Here is a 17793-nt window from a genome sequence, read left to right on the forward strand (position 1 = left end):
TCAGAGGAAATACTTGCCTTTAAAATCTAACTCAAGAATGATCACAATAACAAGTAGATTTATTTTGCTTACTGATTCGCCCTAATGCTGACCTTGAAGCTATGGCCATTGGGATAGGAAAAAGAATACACCATTTTTGTCTGTCGTTTAAGACCACCAGCAGCAAATCTAATGAATGATCCGGAAAGCAGGTGGCCTCTCCATGCCCATCTCCTCTTCCTTTCGAGTGAAGGGATGGCCATTGGGAAAGCATCCCAGATCAGCGTCCAGACACACGGGAGAAGGCTCAGGGCTCCCTGCCGCCGTTTCTGGGGTCTGAAACGACCATCCAGACTAAAATCAGGATGTTGTTTTCCATGACAACCCAAAATATAGGTTGTCCAATGAGATGACAAAGTGGAGGTTGAGGACTAACCAGAGAAGGGTGAAAAATTTAAAGAGCTAAAATATTGAGCTAGGGGGTGGGGAGGAGCTGTGAAGGGGGGAGGGGGAGAATGGCAGATATCTACTGTATAATACTATCAACAATAAAATTGTATAAAAAACAGAAATTAAATGGTCAACAACATAAAAAAAATAATGAAAATATTGAAGGCTGAAAGCCAGTTCTAGCCCAGATCTGGTAGGGAGCAAGATGCTGGAGCGGGTGCAGGGCGCCAGTTCGATTCTGCAAATGACACATTGCGGGAGAAGCCTGCGTTTTGCCACATACGATTAGCGTCTGTTCTAGAAAGAGAAGCAGGGCCCAGGGCCCCGTTTACACAGGAGCAATGGGCTGAAATGGTCTGTCTGTCACTCCCGCACAGCCCTGATTTGCATCGGTCAGAGGAGCAGGTTGCTCCCGGACCGGACCTTCAGATCAGATTGAATGAGATCCCCAGGGCATGCCGGGGCCTGTTGGGGGTGAGAAGCTCCAGGCCAGTGTCTCTCACACTCTACCCTGATTCAGAATCACCGGGCGGGCTTGTTATACCCAGCAGCTGGGCCACGACCCAGGTTTTCTGATTCAGCAGGGCTGGGGCTGGGCCAGATGCATGACCCTCCCAGGCCCGCGGTCCTGCTGAGGCTGCTTGCAGCAGCCTGGCCCCCTGGGTGCAGAGACTGGCACCTGAGCTGTTGTGCGCGGGGAGGAGGACACAGCATTCCTCTATATTCCAAAGCAGATTGCAGCGGACTCAGCCGATCCAGCGTCCTTCACTCCGAGGAAGTTGTGTCCTCGGAGACTCACACGTGTGCCCCAAGGTCTTTTGGGGAGACCATAAAGGAGCCTCTCCGCTGCCTCCCCACTTTGCTCTCCTGACCTAGGGTTCTGCAAGCTGACACGGGGTCTCTATGCAAATTAGAAAAAGGACCCCTCTCGGGTGGACCCCGTCACCCTCTCTCTCCCCCTCAAGACAATGCGGTCAGAGGGTCAGAGAACCCTTTGTGCAAAGAACTTCCTTGGGCCAGTACTGCCCTCTCCAGGTTCCCAGCTGGGTGAGAGGGCACCTGCTGAGCCCCGGCCCCACTCTCGCGCTCTGCTGGTCACCCTTGTATATTACACAACTGCATCACTGAACATGTCAGCCTGCTCCCCCCAGGTCCGCGTGGTCCATGTGAGAGTCAGCAGCTCCATTCGGGACCTGGGCCCACAGGCCCGGAGAGCGGGAGCGCGGCAAATGCCATCAGGGAGAGGCAGCGCCCACTGCCCATCTTCAGGGCAGGAGTGGAGGGAGTGGGAGAGGCCCTGCTCGCTGCTGAGCAGGCAGACACGCAAGGACAGACACACGTGGGCCCGGTTCCTTCCGCCTCACGGTCTCCCTCTCACCCTGTTTCCTCTAAGACAGGAGTGTGGGCACCAGAGGTTCGGCACCACCTGGACAGTCGTTAGAAATGCAAACTTCAGTCTGTGGACGAAAGGGGCCACATGCTGACCTGACAAGCTCAGGGGAGGCCTGCATGGCAGTTTTGCAGACTCGGAGACCTAAAGTAACCACAAAGGATGGTCTGAAATTAAACTTTAACTAAAAGCAGTTATGGCGGGCAGTTATGTCCTAGGCCAGTATCTTCACTGACAAGATCAACTTTGATCCTTACTGAGCCCATTTGCCTTTTTGCCTCTAAGATAACATACCCTTGAAATGTCTGGGTAACTTGTAACTTCCCTTTTTCTGGAGCCCCTGGGGCACAACCAAATGTTCTGGGCGCCAGGACAGATACTACAAATTCCTTCATTATCATGTTAATTGATCCTGCTATCCTATCACAGAGGTTTCCCCCTGCTTCGCTTAATCCCACCTCCTTAAATCTGTCACCAATGAATTCCATGTATAAATACGGATGTAACCCTGCCATTCTCCGGAGCACTATCTCAGTTCGTTGAGGTTCTGCTTCCCGGCATATGTCGATAGTTTGGCTCAAATAAACTCACAAAAATTCTTTACAGGTTTCAATGGTTTTTTACGTTGACAAGTCCCACCCGGGATTTATTTAATCAGAACTCAAGGAGGGACCAGCAATCTGTGTTTTAGCGAACAATCTAGGTGATGCTAAGGAGCTTAAGACCCACTGCACTGAAGTTCATTTTTTTAAATACATTTTTAACAAATGCCATGTCAACATATCTCCTTAAAAATTAGTGCAAGGCTATGCCATCTTGAAAATTTGCTCAAGGGAGCGTGAACCCCACCCCAGATGCTTCTGGTCCTGCACCTTAGTACTTGTCTATTCTGTCAAATTCTAATAGTTATCACATGAGGGTGGGGGGAGGACACCCCATTCCCCAGCAATCTTGTCAGCAGTCAGGATGTCCACCTCCAGGACTGGCCATGGCCTTCTTCTTCCCGCCTCTATCTTCTCCCCATGGAGTCACTCTAGTCTAATTCCTGGGTGGGCCAGACCGTCCAAACTAAGATCTTGACCCTGAAATGCAAGAAGCATTTCACATCTCCTTGGAGAAAAGAAAGCCCAGGCCCAAGAATAGAAGGGATCCCCGCAAAAGGGAAGGAGAAAATGCAGCTTGTCTTTGGATTCTGTCCATGCGTTCACTGGCCCCAAACCAGAGCTCTGAAGTTGGGTGGGTGCCAGGGTTCTTGTCCCAGCATCAAGAAGGGCTCAGGAATCTGGAGAAGGGGCTGTGCGTAGATGACATAGGAATCCAGAGACTAATAAAGAGTCTGGAGACGAAATATAATTTTGAAAGGCATTGGGGGTCAGAGGAGCTTAGCTAAAGGAGCTAAGATCTAAGGTCTTAAGTCTAAGGCCTTAGGTTCTCTCCGTCCCCAGGACCCCATGCCTTTTATTAACACAACTTGTCCTGAGGCGAGGCAGAGATATACACTTCAAAGGGTCAGGGTTTGGTACAGAGTCCATTGTCAGAATGGGGGAATTAGCCTACGGCTGTTCAGGTGTTTGGCCAGTAGGAGGCAATAACATGTAGATTAAGATGCCCTTTAGCTGTCTGGCAGCCAAGAATCAATTTAATGTATCCTATTCAGGTTTGGGGAAATGCCTTCAGCCATCCCCAGATGCAGCCCTGCTGTCATGCTGAAATTGGTCTCTGGCAGGTGGGCCCTTCAGAGATGCCCGCCTGGGAGCAGCCCTGGGCCAGCCGCTGCCTGTGTGCTGTGTCCCCAGGCCCTCTCTGAGCTGCCCCGCCCCAGGCCCTCTCTGAACTGCCCCCCCCCCCCCCCAGGCCCTCTCTGAGCGCCACCCCCTGGACAGGCACCTGCTGAGCGCCTTCAGCAGCAACACTGCGGCCACAGGGACACTGGGGCTCAGCCCCACGCGTGGGTCAGTGGGTAGTGCACCCCGTACCCACTTCAGTAGCCAAGGACGGTTGGTAGAGAATGGCATCGATTTGACGTGAATGAAGAATATGAGGGCAGGCCTCTCTGCAGAGAAAAAGGTTGTGTGTTAGTCTGTTGGTTTTGGTCCTGGTCCTGCATGTTTAATCCCCTTCAGGCCTCTCCACTGCACCACAGGCTTTTAGGTCTCAGGAGGTGTTGCCTCTTCTCCCTCCCCATCCTGGATGCCATGTGCACCCCGCAAGGACGGGGCACCACACTGTCTGTTTGTTTTTAATCTTTCGGCTCAGCAGGCCCACACAGATGCTAGAGCTGCCAGCTGTTTTCTGTCATCTGAGAGTTATGTTATCCCTGTTTTATCTAAGGCTGACCTAGTTCTCTTGCTCTACTAAAGTATGAACAAATGCAGGCAGATGCTCTATCCATAAAATGCAACTTGGTAAGCTCTCACTGCGCTGCACGCCCCTGGGTCCCGCCGTCAGAGCTTCCTGTCCTTCCCAGAGCGTCCCTGTGTCCTGTGGAGCATGAGCCTCACTCGTCGCGCTCCTCTGAACCCTAAGCTGCTTTGTGGGAGACGCTGCCGCTTTTGCCACAATAAAAGCTGGCTCCTCTCAGCCCTTCCTCCTCCCACGGCGTCTCATGCAGACTTTCACCTCATGCCCCAACTCCTCCAGCTCCATGCGTTGACCCTTCTGAGGCATAACTTCCCCTCTGGCTACAAAACCCTGCTTCCTTCTGGGCTGTAGCGCGTTCTTCCTCCTGAGAGGATGTAGAGATGAGAGAGGCGGTTAGGGCAGGGTCCCTGGGAAAGGAATGTGTGCGTGCATGATGGGCAGAGCCAGCTCCAAACCACCAGAATGTTGATCTTTTTATTTTTTTAAATATATTTTTATTGATTTTTTTTTTTTTACAGAGAGGAAGGGAGAGGGATAGAGAGTTAGAAACATCGATGAAAGAGAAACATTGATCAGCTGCCTCCTGCACACCCCCCACTGGGTGGTGCATGTACCAAAGTACATGCCCTTGACTGGAATCGAACCTGGGGCCCTTCAGTCCGCAGGCCAACGCTCTATCCACTGAGCCAAACCAGGTAGGGCCAGAATGTTGATCTTACAAGCACAGAGGGCAGCAGGATGCTACCGGGGAGGAAAGGGGTAGTGCTGGGTCAGCGGCAGCATTTATAAACCCTGGACAGAGACTTCCCGGGTGACCCATTTGGGCCCTCCCAGGTGGGGTTTGCATGTGCTTGCAATACATGTCCAGGCTTCTGCATAAAATCTTTCAGTCCACAATCTTTATTCTTCAACTTCGTGGGACAAGAACCCGGAATAGGGACTCAGGCTTGTCGTTAGGGGTGACACTTGCATCTTGCCATCTTTTGGGTCATCTGCCAACTCCAATCCTTTGGGTCTGGAGGTCTTCCTCTCCACTGGATAGAACGCCCCTTGACATACCCTCTTTCTTCTGCCCCCCCCCCCCCCCCCCCCATGCCTTTATCCTCTCCTACGTCCCAGAGCTCTTAGAATCCTGCCCAGCCTCTACGCTGGCTCACAAGGCCCTCATGATCTGGCAGCTTGCAATGTCTCCAATTCCATCTCTGGGCCTCTTCCCTCTGCTCCCAGGAGCCAGTCAAACTACCCTTTTCTCAGTTCCCTAAATGCACCAGCGCCTTCCTCCATTATGCTTGTCATCAGCTCTGTGGGCTCATCAGGCCACGCTCATTCTACTGCATCTCCGCCTCAGCTCTGCTCCTAAGTGCACTGCCTAGGGAGATTCGCCTCTTGGTGTGGGTGAACTGTGTCCCCTCCCAAAGGCTGTGTGAGGACCATCCCCAGTCTTCAGACACGTGATCTTATTTAATACAGGGTTATCACAAAAGTATTTGGAGAAGATGAGGTCATATGGAGTAGAAGGGCCTTTAAAATGACTGGTATTCTTTTATGAAGAGGAGAAGAGATGCGTGGAAGAAGGCAGCTATGTGGTGATGAAGGCGGACAGACACACCTACCAGGATTACCAGCAAACAGCAAAAGTTAGAAGAGGGGGAAAGGATTCTCCCCAAGCTTTCAGAGGGAGCCTGGCCAACAGCTTGAAGCCCCCCCGCACTGCAGACTCCAGCCTCGAGAATCCCAGGTTCAGACTCCCAGGCAAAAAAATCCCTAAGCTTCAGCCCTTCGTTTGTGGTATTTTGTTATGGATTCTGCCTCCTCATAGTCTACACCACAATTTGTCTGCATTTTCTGTTTGTTGACTAGTCATATAGTTTTCATGGATGTTTTTGTGTGTGAGAGAGATATTTGTACTTTGAGAGAGAGGTATTTCAAATTCCAATATTCTATGTAACTTTAAATATATAGGGATGATAATTAACATTATACAAGATTTAACGCCATCTGGTCTATGGCTTACGAAGAGCAGCTCGCATGAAGAAAATGCAGGAGAGGCATGTGCAGAACTGATGCCCTGTCTTCATTTATTGTGGTTTTATTCTTTCACCCAACCATGAAAAACTCAGCTTGTTATAGGAAAATAGGGAAAGAATCTTCAGTTCACCAATCATTCTTGCTGCAGACACTGAGCGCAGGCTGCTGCTACGGAGGGAGTAACGGCCGAAGGGCTGATGAATGGCTGCTGTGCGGAGGTGTGCTCTTCCAGAGGACAGCCCCCCAGGTCTCTCAGTCTTGCGTGCAGGGGAGGCTCCGAAAGAACAAAGAACAACGGGCGCCGAGGGCCTTTATCTAAATGTCACTCGTGAGCTGGGTAATGAGAGCTGAAGGAGTTCCATTGGAGATAATAAACCAATTTTTGCAAGAGAAGATGAAGTAATTAATTATTCAAGGACAATGACTTCTTCAACTTCCTCTCCACAAACCACATTCATCCTTAGCTGTTTAAGTAGGAAGCAGGCTGCACACTGCATTCCCAAGTACCTTCTTAAATAAGACACCGGCTGTAGTTCAATTCAGGAATTCTGAGTGTGCGGGGCAGTGGTTCCTGGCAGACACTCTAGGCACAGGACCACCTCTGGCAAGGCAGGTCCCTGCCCTCCCCCTGGTGGGATGCTGGTAGCCGCACAGCCTGTGGTTCCAGCAAGGTCCCGCTGGGCCAGACAGCAAGCAAAGGTGGGCCCTCAGATGCAGCCCAGAGAGCTTCCCGCCAGAGGCATCGCGGGCTGGCTTCCCAACCTCCCCTTGGGAAAATCTTGCTGGAGAGAGGAGACTGGGTAATAATGTTCCTTTGGTTTTGCAGCATCCTCCCAGGTTTGCTGGGAGCAGAGGGAAGTGTCACAGCATTTGGAGAAGCCCTGTGGTCGGAGCACTGCTGAGGTTTCCGAAGCCAATGACCAGGCATATTCCTCTTTGCCAGTTCACCTGTAGTTCACCTTCTGTAAGGCTTAATTTCCTGAATTTATACTACATGATGTCTATGTTCTCTTTTAGTTCCAAATTTAGGGTGTGTTTTTTTAGAACAATAGATTTGATTAATTGAAAGGAGAACAAATCATAGGAGCCTAAAATAGCAAGGAAGGTGTGGCATGTCGTAGAGTGGCCCTCCCTTGAGCCCTGGCATCTCTCTCTGGCTTAGCTGTCTCTAGAAGATTCGACGTTCCATCTCGAGACTGCCATAAACTCATCCCAATTCTTTTTTAAATTTTTAATTAAATTTATTGGGGTGATAATAGAATTGTACCCGTGAAACCTATACAAATTTGGGGGCCTTGAAGGATGAGAAATCTAAGGCCTCCTTCCAATTCAACAAAACCAAGTTGGTTGCATCTGCCTGTGCATTTTGTTGTTGTTTTGTGTTTTGTCTTTTTTCAAAAATCCTACTGCATTAGTCATGTTTCTTCAGACATGGAACCCATGAAGGGGGGGGGGGTGCGCATGTGTGTGCTCATTACTGCCATGCGCCGCATAACGACATTCCCCTCAATGACAGAATGCATACAATGGCGGTCTTGACAGGGGCAGAAATAGAATATTGGGGACCAACTATAATTGTAAGGAATATTAATTGTGCTCTGTATTGTTTTGTTCTGATTAAAGAAGGCACATTCGAACCTGGCTGGGAGCTCACCTGGACATGCGGCCCATCCTCCCCATCGGAGCGGCCTGTTCTCATGGAAAGATTAACAGCCTTGTTGCAGAAACCAGAGCCAGAAACCAGAGCCACCAGCCGTTTGAAGACCCAGCCTTTGCATACCCACAGGCTTTCGCAAATGTCGAGCTGCATTACTTGTTAACTGGCCTTGGCATACCCTTGTGCCCACTTCCCCATGTAATCTTTGTTCTTCTATACAATACAAATAGCTTACAGGGGGGTGGAGGGGGGTCAGAGCAGATGTTTGTGGATGACCTGCCGCTCCCACATTGCCGGCAGGAATGGAATAAATGCTCATGTATTTCAACCCTGTCTCTGCGTAATTGGTTCAAATAGTGCCAGGCCGCACGGACCTACTGATTGTCCGGTTAGTCTCATAAAACTATCAGGGAGCTAAAATAATTCCTATCGCCTAGTGATCCTGCAGCCATCAAGACACCGAAGCATAGTAGCATTCATCTCGGGGAAAAACTGCTGTTTAAATTTTAAACCTGCTATTCTGGCTTCTGTACACACCTGCTTGCTTCAACAAGAGGGTAGTTCCCTCAGTTTCCAGATTGAGACCTGAAAACTCACGTAAATCACCCCATTATGTTGCCAGCCCCGTTATGGTTCTACAAAGGATATGCTTCTGTGCCTGAGGGCCAGAGCCACCAAAGAATGCTGCCCGCTGACTCAGTGGCTCCAGCAATTGAAACTGTAGATGATCTTTACAGATTATTAACTTTGCTCAATTTTGCTTCTGTATAATCTGCTTTCACAAGATAGATTCACATCCCAACGTCCAGCAGGAAGTGGTTTTTGCCTTTATAAGCTGGCTACTGTAGTCACTCGGGGCTGCGAGATTTGGAGAGCTAATGCCCCCTCGCAGCCGCCGGCTTTTGAATAAAGGCTCCTTAATCTGACTTCTTGACTGAGGCATCCTCTGTTCCTCTCGCGGTGTCCGCTACAACACCACCGCGCGTTACTCACTGCTTGTGGTGACGCTGGTGTAACAAACCTGGTGCCTTGCAGTCACGTGAAACAGCCCTGACGATGAGGTGCAGCCCACAGCCTGGGCGACGCTGAGGAGCACTGTGAGACCGGCGCGTGTGTTCCTGTGCTAGATTTTATTCTTATTTTAAGTGTATTCTTTCTATTTATGTAAGAAAATAAGTACTCTATAAAATAGCATGCCTTGTTACGCCTCATGCATCTTGTTTACCGCGTCTCATTTTCTCTGGCGCTCGATTTATTCTCGTTGTTTTGTTCACTGTGGCCGCTCAGCAAACAAGTCCACCGCCGACGCCAGTGAGAGACACACCCACCGAGTGACGCCCGGGGAGGAAGGTAGCGATGTCGAACAAGGTTACAGAGGTCGAGAGCCAGGCCACTGCTGGGCAGGCGGGCGTCACCTCAGCCTCGGTCTTGAACAAGAGCAGAGAGAGAGAGAGAGAGAGAGAGAGAGAGAGAGAGAGAGCTGGAGCTGTGGAAGCATCTGCTCCCCGGATGCTTTGGGACCCACGGATCCAGCAGCTTCTCTCTTCCCTGGAGCAGCGCCCGGGCCTGGAGGGAAGGCCGGCCGCAGCGGGTCCCGGGCACCAAGGTCACAGCCACCAGACACGTTCGCTGCTTTAGAGAACGGCCAGGCCTGGCGGAGGCTGAGGCTGCTGGCTCTGGGCGGCGGGAGCAACTCAGGACCCGCCATTCACTCCCCAGTGAGGTGAGCGTGGCTGTGAGTGCTGCTGGGGGGTGGGGGGGGGGGGGGGGGGGGCGGGAGGGGTGGGAAGCTCCGGAGAAGCTGATTGTAAAGAAAACGAGGCCGGGACTCTTCCTGTGGATGGAGCCGCCCTTCCTGGGGCGCCGGGAGGCCCTGGTCCACAGGGAGGCCGCAGGCCGGTCCAGCTTCTAGGAGCGAGAACAGCCTTGCCCGGGGCCAGGGCAGGGCCCCAGGGGAGACCCTGTGTCTGGCACCGTGAAACCCCCTTCCACGTGTCGGGAGCACACACGCCAGGGACCTGTCGAGCAGTGAGCATCCTGGGCGCCGGCTCCTCTCCCAGTTGCCGCCTCACTGCCGGGCGGCGAGACGGGGAAGGGCTGCGTGGGGAACAACACACTTGCAGGATGTGCCTCCTGTGGACAGGCGCCCTTTGTGGGTGCTCTTCACCCCGATCTCCAAGGGATGTGCATCCTTTCAACCCCCTCTCTCGCCAGGAACTGCGGGGGGGGGGGGGGGGGCGGGGGCAGCCTTAGGCGTGTCCTGAGGCCGCCCTGTGCCTGGCTGCTGTGCAGCTGAGGGAGGACGGGTGCCACTCCAGGGTGACGGCGTCCATGCTGCACCCAGAGCCTCCCTGTGAGTCCCCAGCGAGTCAGGACTGTCACTCAGGAGGAGACACTCGAGAGGTTCGTCCATGATGTCAAAGGCCTTGCCAAGCACGAGGAGCTGCCAGCGCAGCAGCTGCGGCTGGGAGGCCCAGGGCTCCCTGGGCGTGGAGGGGGTCGCCCTGCGGAGCTCCTAGCGGTGGGTGCTGAGGAGCTGGGAGGCCCAGGGCTCCCCTGGGCGTGGAGTGGCCTGTGGAGCTCCTGGTGGTTGGCCCTGAGGAGCTGGGAGGCCCAGGGCTCCCCTGGGTGAGGAGGGGCCTGTGGAGCTCCTAGCAGTGGGCCCTGAGGAGCTGCCGAGGGGGGAGCTATTGGACCTGGAGCAGGAACTCGGAGCTGAGAAGAGCCAGAGAAATGGAAGCTGCAGGGGAGGGAAAAGAAGAAAATCCCCAAGAAGACGCGCAGTGAAGAGCTCAGCGGACACTGTTGCAGAGCTCAGCGAGCTCCTGGAAAAGTCTGGAAACATGGACCCCCACACAAAAGGTTTTCACTGAGAGAGGAATGTTCATGGTGGGTTATGTGCTTGCAACCTGATCTATGATTCAAAAACAAAACAAGCGAATCTTCGTGGTCATAGTTCTGACCAGCGTGACCCCCCTTCCTCAAGGAGAGCCTCCGCCGGTCCTCCCTGAGGCGCCCGGGGGTGTGGGGGGGCTGTCCCAGGAGACCAGCCGAGGCTGTCCTTGCCCCGGACACTTCCCAGGGCGAGGCGTGGAGGTGGGAGGCGGTGGCACTGAAGGTCCTGACCTGCGTGGGCCTAGCTAGGGCATGCGTTCATGTGTTCGTGTCTTAGTTTTTAACAAAAAAGTTTAAAAACTAAAGCAACGAAATAATTTTAAATAGAAAAAAGCATATAAAGTATTTTTGTACAGCGGTGCAGCGCGTTTGTGTTCATGCTAAGTGTGTGGCAAAAGAGTCAGAAAGTTAAAATGCGCATAAAATCAAGAGTCCAGGAAGCTCAGGTGGATTGTTACTGAAGAGAGGAAGGCATGTTCGTAAGTGCACTGCCGGCGGGTGCGCGGTGTGTCCCAGGCCTTCCCTCTCCTCACCGCCTCCTCACGGACCCCCCAGCGCTGCCAGGCAGTGAGCGCAGCATTCTTATCTGTCACGTGCTTACTGTGCCGTGTGTGTATTTAGATACATTTAGACGCACAAATACTTACCATTGTGTTACAGTTGCCTACAGTATTCAGCAGGGTAACATGCTGTATGGTTTGTATATTAGGAGCAATAGGCTAGACCCATGGTCGGCAAACCGAGGCTCGCGAGCCACATGCGGCTCTTTGGCCCCTTGAGTGTGGTTCTTCCACAAAATACCACATGGGGGCACGCATGTACAGTGCGATTGAAACTTCGTGGCCCATGCGCAGAAGTCGATATTTTGTGGAAGAGCCGGTATTTTGTGGAAGAGCCACACTGAAGGGGCCAAAGAGCCGCTTGTGGCTCACGAGCCGCGGTTTGCCGAGCCGCAGTTGGCCGACCACTGGGCTAGACCATACAGCCTAGGTGTGTAGTAGGCTACACAACGTAGATTTGTGAGGTGCACGCTGTGGTGTGTGCGTGAAATTGCCTAATAACGCATTTCTCAAACAAAACTCTGTTGTTAGCGATGTACACCTGTAAAAGGAGTTGCTCACATGATCATGGAGACTTCTGTTCCCAGGTACGTACTTGGCAGGTGGAAGACCACGGAGCCAATGTTGTAGCTACAGTCTGAAGGCCAGCAGGCCTGAGACCCAGGGGGACCTGAAGTCAGGAAAAGCCGAGGGCTCAGTTCAAAGGCCACCAGGCAGGAGATCCCTCTTAACCGAGGACGTCAGCCTCCCTCCTCTATTCAGGCTGCCACACCGGGGCGGGATCTGCTTACACGACCCACCAGATTCAAACGTTAATCCACCAGAAACACCCTCCCAGGAGCACCTGGAGCAATGTGTGGGCACCGTGTGGCCTCGTCAAGTTGACACATACAATCACACCCACCAAAGGGGTAGTGAGGAGGGACAAAGCGGAGTGGGGGAGTCAGAGGACCATCGGAGTGCTGGGTACCGGATGGAGATGGGCCGGATGGCCGAGGGCAGATGGAATTCGAAACGGAGTCTGGATCAGGACAAGTTTCTCTCTGTGGTGACTCCAGGGTCAAGGGTATGAAGGAGCGTGGAGAGGAGAAACCGACACCAACACAACTAATGGAACAAACCAACAACAGCAAAACAAACCTCTGCACAAGGGCGGGAAGGATCAGCTTTCTCCGCCTGGAGGTGGAGCAGTGAGCCAAACCCCAGCATAAAGGCAAGGAAGTGATCACCAAGACACGGTGATCTCCCTGGCAGGGACTGAGTCGGAGTCGGTGCCCAGAGTGGCTCCTCCTGGACAGACTGGGCACCCTGGGAGGAGCCCGCCTGCTCCTGCGGTCCTCGCCCAGGCCCGTGAAGGGAAGCCTGGCTGTTGACCTGCGCTGCCCACAGTCCTGGCGCTGTGGCCAGCTCCCTTGTCCGCAAGGACACTGAGGAAGGAGGGGAACAGGAAGCACCGTATCGATCGCCCAGGCTCCCATTGATAATAAACATGGTGTCTGCATAACAAGGCCCAGTGGGCAGCCCGGAGTGTGAGGCACCGGAGAACATGCTGCTGTGCTGTTCATTCTCAGAGGTCAAGCACAGTCACTGTCACCTCTCCCTCCCCCCCCACCCCCCCACCCCCGTGACATTAACTCTGGACACTGCCCCCGAGGGATGAGGTGTGTAACAGCATGTCAGATGCGGGGTCTTCAGGCATTTGTATAAGAGAAAGAGGTCCTCAGTGCCTCTTTCAGGCGTTGTCACCAGATCTGCTGCCTGCCTGCCTGGGAGACGCGGACGGCGCCGGCAGGAGCAGAGCCGCCTCCTTTGCGTTCAGTGCAGTCTCCTCTCACAGGGTCGCTTCCATTCCTGGCTTTGGCTCCATCTTACCTTTTCTATCAATACACAGGATTCTCATCCTTACAGCACTGGCTCCAGGATGCCGTCTGTGCCATGCCAGGCCTCGCAGGCTCAGCAGCCTTTGCCAGCTCTGCCACCATTCCCAGCATTCAGCTGTCCCAGAAGTCATTCCTCAGTGCACACAGCCTCCCCTGCCTCCTGGACAACCTGAGTCTCAGGGCAAAGGACCAGCCACCGATTACCCTGTCCCGTGCACCTGCCAACCTCACTGTCGAGGCTGCATTCCAGTGCGGGCACAGCATGCACTGCCTGTTGGCAGGACTGGATGCCCCGTGGCCAGTTTGTGGGAGGCCTGATCCTGCACATGGTATGACCTGACACGATGCGGATGTGCTGTTTCCTGTCCTCGCACACCTGCTGGCTCGGAGAAACCACTCTCCTGAACTTGGGGTCTGTCATTCTCCCAGTTCTCTTTGCTCTTGAGCTGGTCGGCACTCCTATGATGGCTTCACTCGCCTCGCACGGCATGATGTAAGAGACACGCTGTGCGCACCCGCGGCAGCTTTGTTTTCTCACCATCCTCTGTGAGCTTCGTCTGCATGATCTGTGCATAATCCATCCCACTTCTGAACAATGTTCCTCTCTCAGTATTTATGACTAGTTTTCTATTGCAAACAATGGCTATGCCAACGCTTTTATTCATGCCACCTGACCAAGCGCAGGGACCGGGCCCATCCGAGGAGTGACGCTGCTGGCAGCACGTCTTCAGCTCCACTCAAGAGGCCCAGGTTGTTCCAAAAACAGTGGTGCCATTCCTGGTGCTCAGGGCATGAGTGCAGGCTGCGCCACACCCTCTCTGACAAGGGGGTTCTCTCTCTCCATTTCTTTCAGGTCTGATGAGCGAGAAATGCCATCAAGCTATTTAAATGCTCGCTTCATTGATTACCGTGAGGCTGGGCATTTAAAATACATATTTATTGGCCTTTTCCCCCCGTAAATAGATTCTAGATTACAGGCATATGATGCTTTTCTTTTAATTCTAAAGATTTCATATTTATTTATATATTTTTGTAGGACCTAGAAACTGCATCCGCTTTTATTTTGTTATTCAATTAGTGACATTCAATATGACTTTGTATTCGTTTCAGGTGTACAACATACTAGTTAGACAATCATATAATTTACCAAGTAATCACCCCGAAATTTCCAGTACCCACCTGGCGCCGGCTGTAGTTATTCCAATATTGTTGCCTATATTCCTTACGCTGTACTTTACACCCCCATGACTAGTTTGTAACTACCAATTTGCACTTCATAATACCTCACCTTTTTCACCAGCCCCACCCCCACCCCCTCTGGCAACCATCTGTCTGTTCTATGTCTTTGAGTCTGTTTTGGTTTTGTTTGTTCATTTATTTTGTTCCTTAGATTCCACATATAAGTGAAATAATATGGTACTGATTTTTCTTTGTCTGCCTTATTTCACTTAGCATAATACTCTCCAGGTCCATTCGTGCTGTTGCAAATGGTAAGATTTAATTCCTTTTTATGACTGAGTAACATTTCCTGTACAAATGTACCGCATTGTCTTTATCCACTCGTCAACTGATGGCCACTTGGGGTGCCTCCATATCTTGAATATTGTGAATAATGTTGCAATGAAAATAGGGGTACATAGGTCCTTTTTGAATTAGTATTTTGGGTTTCTTGGGATATGTAACCAGGAGTGGATTTGCTGGGTCATAAGGTATTTTTAATTTTTTTAGAACCCTCCATACTGTGTTCCATGGTGGCTATACCAATCTTCATTCCCACCAACAATGCAAGAGGGTTCCCTTTTCCCCACATCCTCCCCAGCACTTGTTTGTTGATTTAGTGATGATAGGCATTCTGACAGATGTGAGGTAATATCTCATTGGGTTTTAATTTGCATTTCTCTGATGACTGATAATTTTGAGCATCTTATCATATATCTATTGGCCATCTGTATGTTCTCTATGGAGAAGTGTCTATTCAGGTCCTCTGCCCACTTTTTAATTGTATTGTTTGTTTGTGGTGTTGAGTTTAACAAGTTCTTTATAACTTTTGGATAGTAACGCCTTATCAGATGAATCATTGGCAAATATGTTCCCCCAGTCAGTAGGCTGCCTTTTCATTTTGTTGGTGGTTTCCTTTGCTGTGCAAAAACTTTTTAGTTTGTTGTAGTCCCATTGGTTTATTTTTCCTTTTGCTATCCTTGCCTGAAGAGATATAACAGAAAAAAAAATTGCTAAGGGAAATGTCAGAGAATTTGCTGCCTATATTTTCTAGAAGTTTTATGATTTTGAGTTTTACATTTAAGTCTTTAATTCATTTTGAGTTTATTCTTGTACATGGCATAAGAGAGGGTATAGTTTAATTGCTTTTGCATGTGTCTGTCCATTTTTCCTGACATTTATTGAATAGACAGTCTTTACCATGTTGTATATTGTTGCCTTCTTTGTCAAATGTTAATTGACTATGTAGGCAAGGAATTATTTCTGGCTCTCTATTCTCTTCCATGTGCTCTATGTGTCTTTCTATGCTAGCACCATGCTGGTTTGATTGCTATAGCCTTGCAGTATAGTTTGATATCAGGTAGCATTGATAGCACCAACCTTGGTCTTCTTTCTCAAAATTACAGTGGCTAATAATGGCAATAATCACTCTCCAATAACTATAAAAGTTAGTTATTTATCAGTTCATTGCTTGGTATATCTCCCCCAAAAGAATGTAAGTTCCTATTCTGTATTATTTTATAAGGTAAGCGAAGGGTCTAAAGCAGTGCCTAGTGCCTAATAGTGCTTATTAAATATCACAAATTATTCTTTCAGGTTTTATTTTTCTACCATCTATTCTGTGCAGATGGCATATTTTAATGTTAAGGATTTAGTCCCTTAATGGACAGCTGCTTATGTTGGTTGAATTTGTAGTGAAAGCAGATGTATTGCAAACATTCTGAGATAAAAATGGCCACTTGGGGTAAACGTTCTCATCCGCATACACACATGCTATACTAGCTCTCAACCTGAAGTCCTCCATCTACTGCCTCCCTCCAGCTCCCATCTTATTCTCCAATATTCTTTATAAACCAGAATTAGTTCTCAAAGGCATTGTATGTTCCCACGGTCTCCGCTCCCTCCCCTCTAGTCACTATTCAAACGTCTTTACCCACAGCACCCAGTGAGCCAGGCGTCCACGGGGCCAGACCTGATGTACTGCTCAGCTGCCGCGTAGCCTCCCCGTCGCGGGCCGTGAAAGGTCCTCTCCACTTGGTCTCCCCGACGCCGCTCTGCTGGCCCCCTCCAGCGGCGGCATTTTCTGAGCTGCGCGTCCTCCTCTCCCTGAGCACCTCTCCACACTGAGGCTCCTCTTTTCATTCTGGGTCTCTGCTCTCTTCTCTGCGCTTTGTTCCCTGGCATCTCCCAGGTTTAACCCCATCTTGTGTTCATGACAGAGTTGCCGGAGCTTTGAGCGCTGTGGCTCCGCACTGGCATTTTCAACCGCCGCTTCTGACTCTCCCGTGGTCCTTACCAATGCCTGCCTCTAAAACAAACCCTTGTGCTGTTCCCCGTGCCCTGTCTCCTTGTTCCTCGTGTCATAAAGAGAGCCACCATCTGCTCGTGTGCCAAGCCAGACCCTCGACCGTCTTCCTAGCAGGTGCTTGGACATGCTCCGCCTCCTCGGGCTCCCCACGCCCTCCCATCAGCACCGGTGCACTCTTGCCTCTCTCTCTAATCCCGGCTCCCCCAGCAGCAGGGAGCTCCTTGAGAAGCAGAGTTCCGATGATATGGGCTGTGCTTCCCAAGAGACTGCAATGAAGCCCTCCCTTCGCCATCACCTCCAAGGCCTTCTCCTTCTTTCTCGCAGAGCCTTTGTGCCCCCCCCCCCCCCCGGCTCCCCACCCCACTCTGTCAGCGCAGGCACCTCGCACTGTGGCTCTGTGCGCAGGACTGGCTCCCCCGTTAAGTGCCAGCTCTTCAGAGGGGCCTGCAGACAGCTCGCTGCCTGGCGGGGCCTTTCCACAGGCCCGGGCTTCCTTCTGGCAGCGCCCTCACCATCCTGGCATTGTTTCGTCTGCGTATGGGTTTTTCATCGCCAGCCTTCACCCCTGGGGCAGCAGTTGCAAGGCTGGAATAGAGCCTTGGTCCCAGCCTCCGGCCTGGTCACCCCACGCAGCCTGCTGTTCAGTCATTTTGTCGTCCCTCACTAACCCCCCAGCTACAGACAAGACACTTGCTCAATATTAGTCAAATGAATGGCATTTCCCAAGTACTTCACTGTGGGGAGCCCCATACTGACTTGCATTTCAGAACTACTTTAATGTAATATAGAGGACACAGCTGCCACAATTGTAACAGTCTCCCTGCCATGAAGGCGCACCAAACCCTTAGATCCTGATAAATAATAGGCATAATTTAAGGTTGAAAAGGAAGCGGGGGGGGGCAGCCAAGCAATGAGTGAGTTGCCTTCAGTTACATGCGAGGATCAGGGCTGATTGCATTTGGAACTATCATTCCCTCCTACACCAGCCATGATTTATAACCTTTCACAAGCACATAGCATATGTGCCATAATTATTAAAATGGTGTTAATGAAAAAACACTAAAACA

General features: G+C 51.3%; 1 pseudogene; it reads left to right on the top strand.

The window, feature by feature from the left end:
* The window catches only part of LOC138998973 (large ribosomal subunit protein uL30-like), a 74140-nt pseudogene that overhangs the window by 16741 nt on the left and 39606 nt on the right, over nt 1–17793 (top strand).

The sequence above is a fragment of the Myotis yumanensis genome, unplaced genomic scaffold, assembly GCF_028538775.1.
Source record: "Myotis yumanensis isolate MYYU_CA2020_CCGP unplaced genomic scaffold, mMyoYum1.0.hap1 SCAF_21, whole genome shotgun sequence".
NCBI lineage: Eukaryota > Metazoa > Chordata > Mammalia > Chiroptera > Vespertilionidae > Myotis > Myotis yumanensis.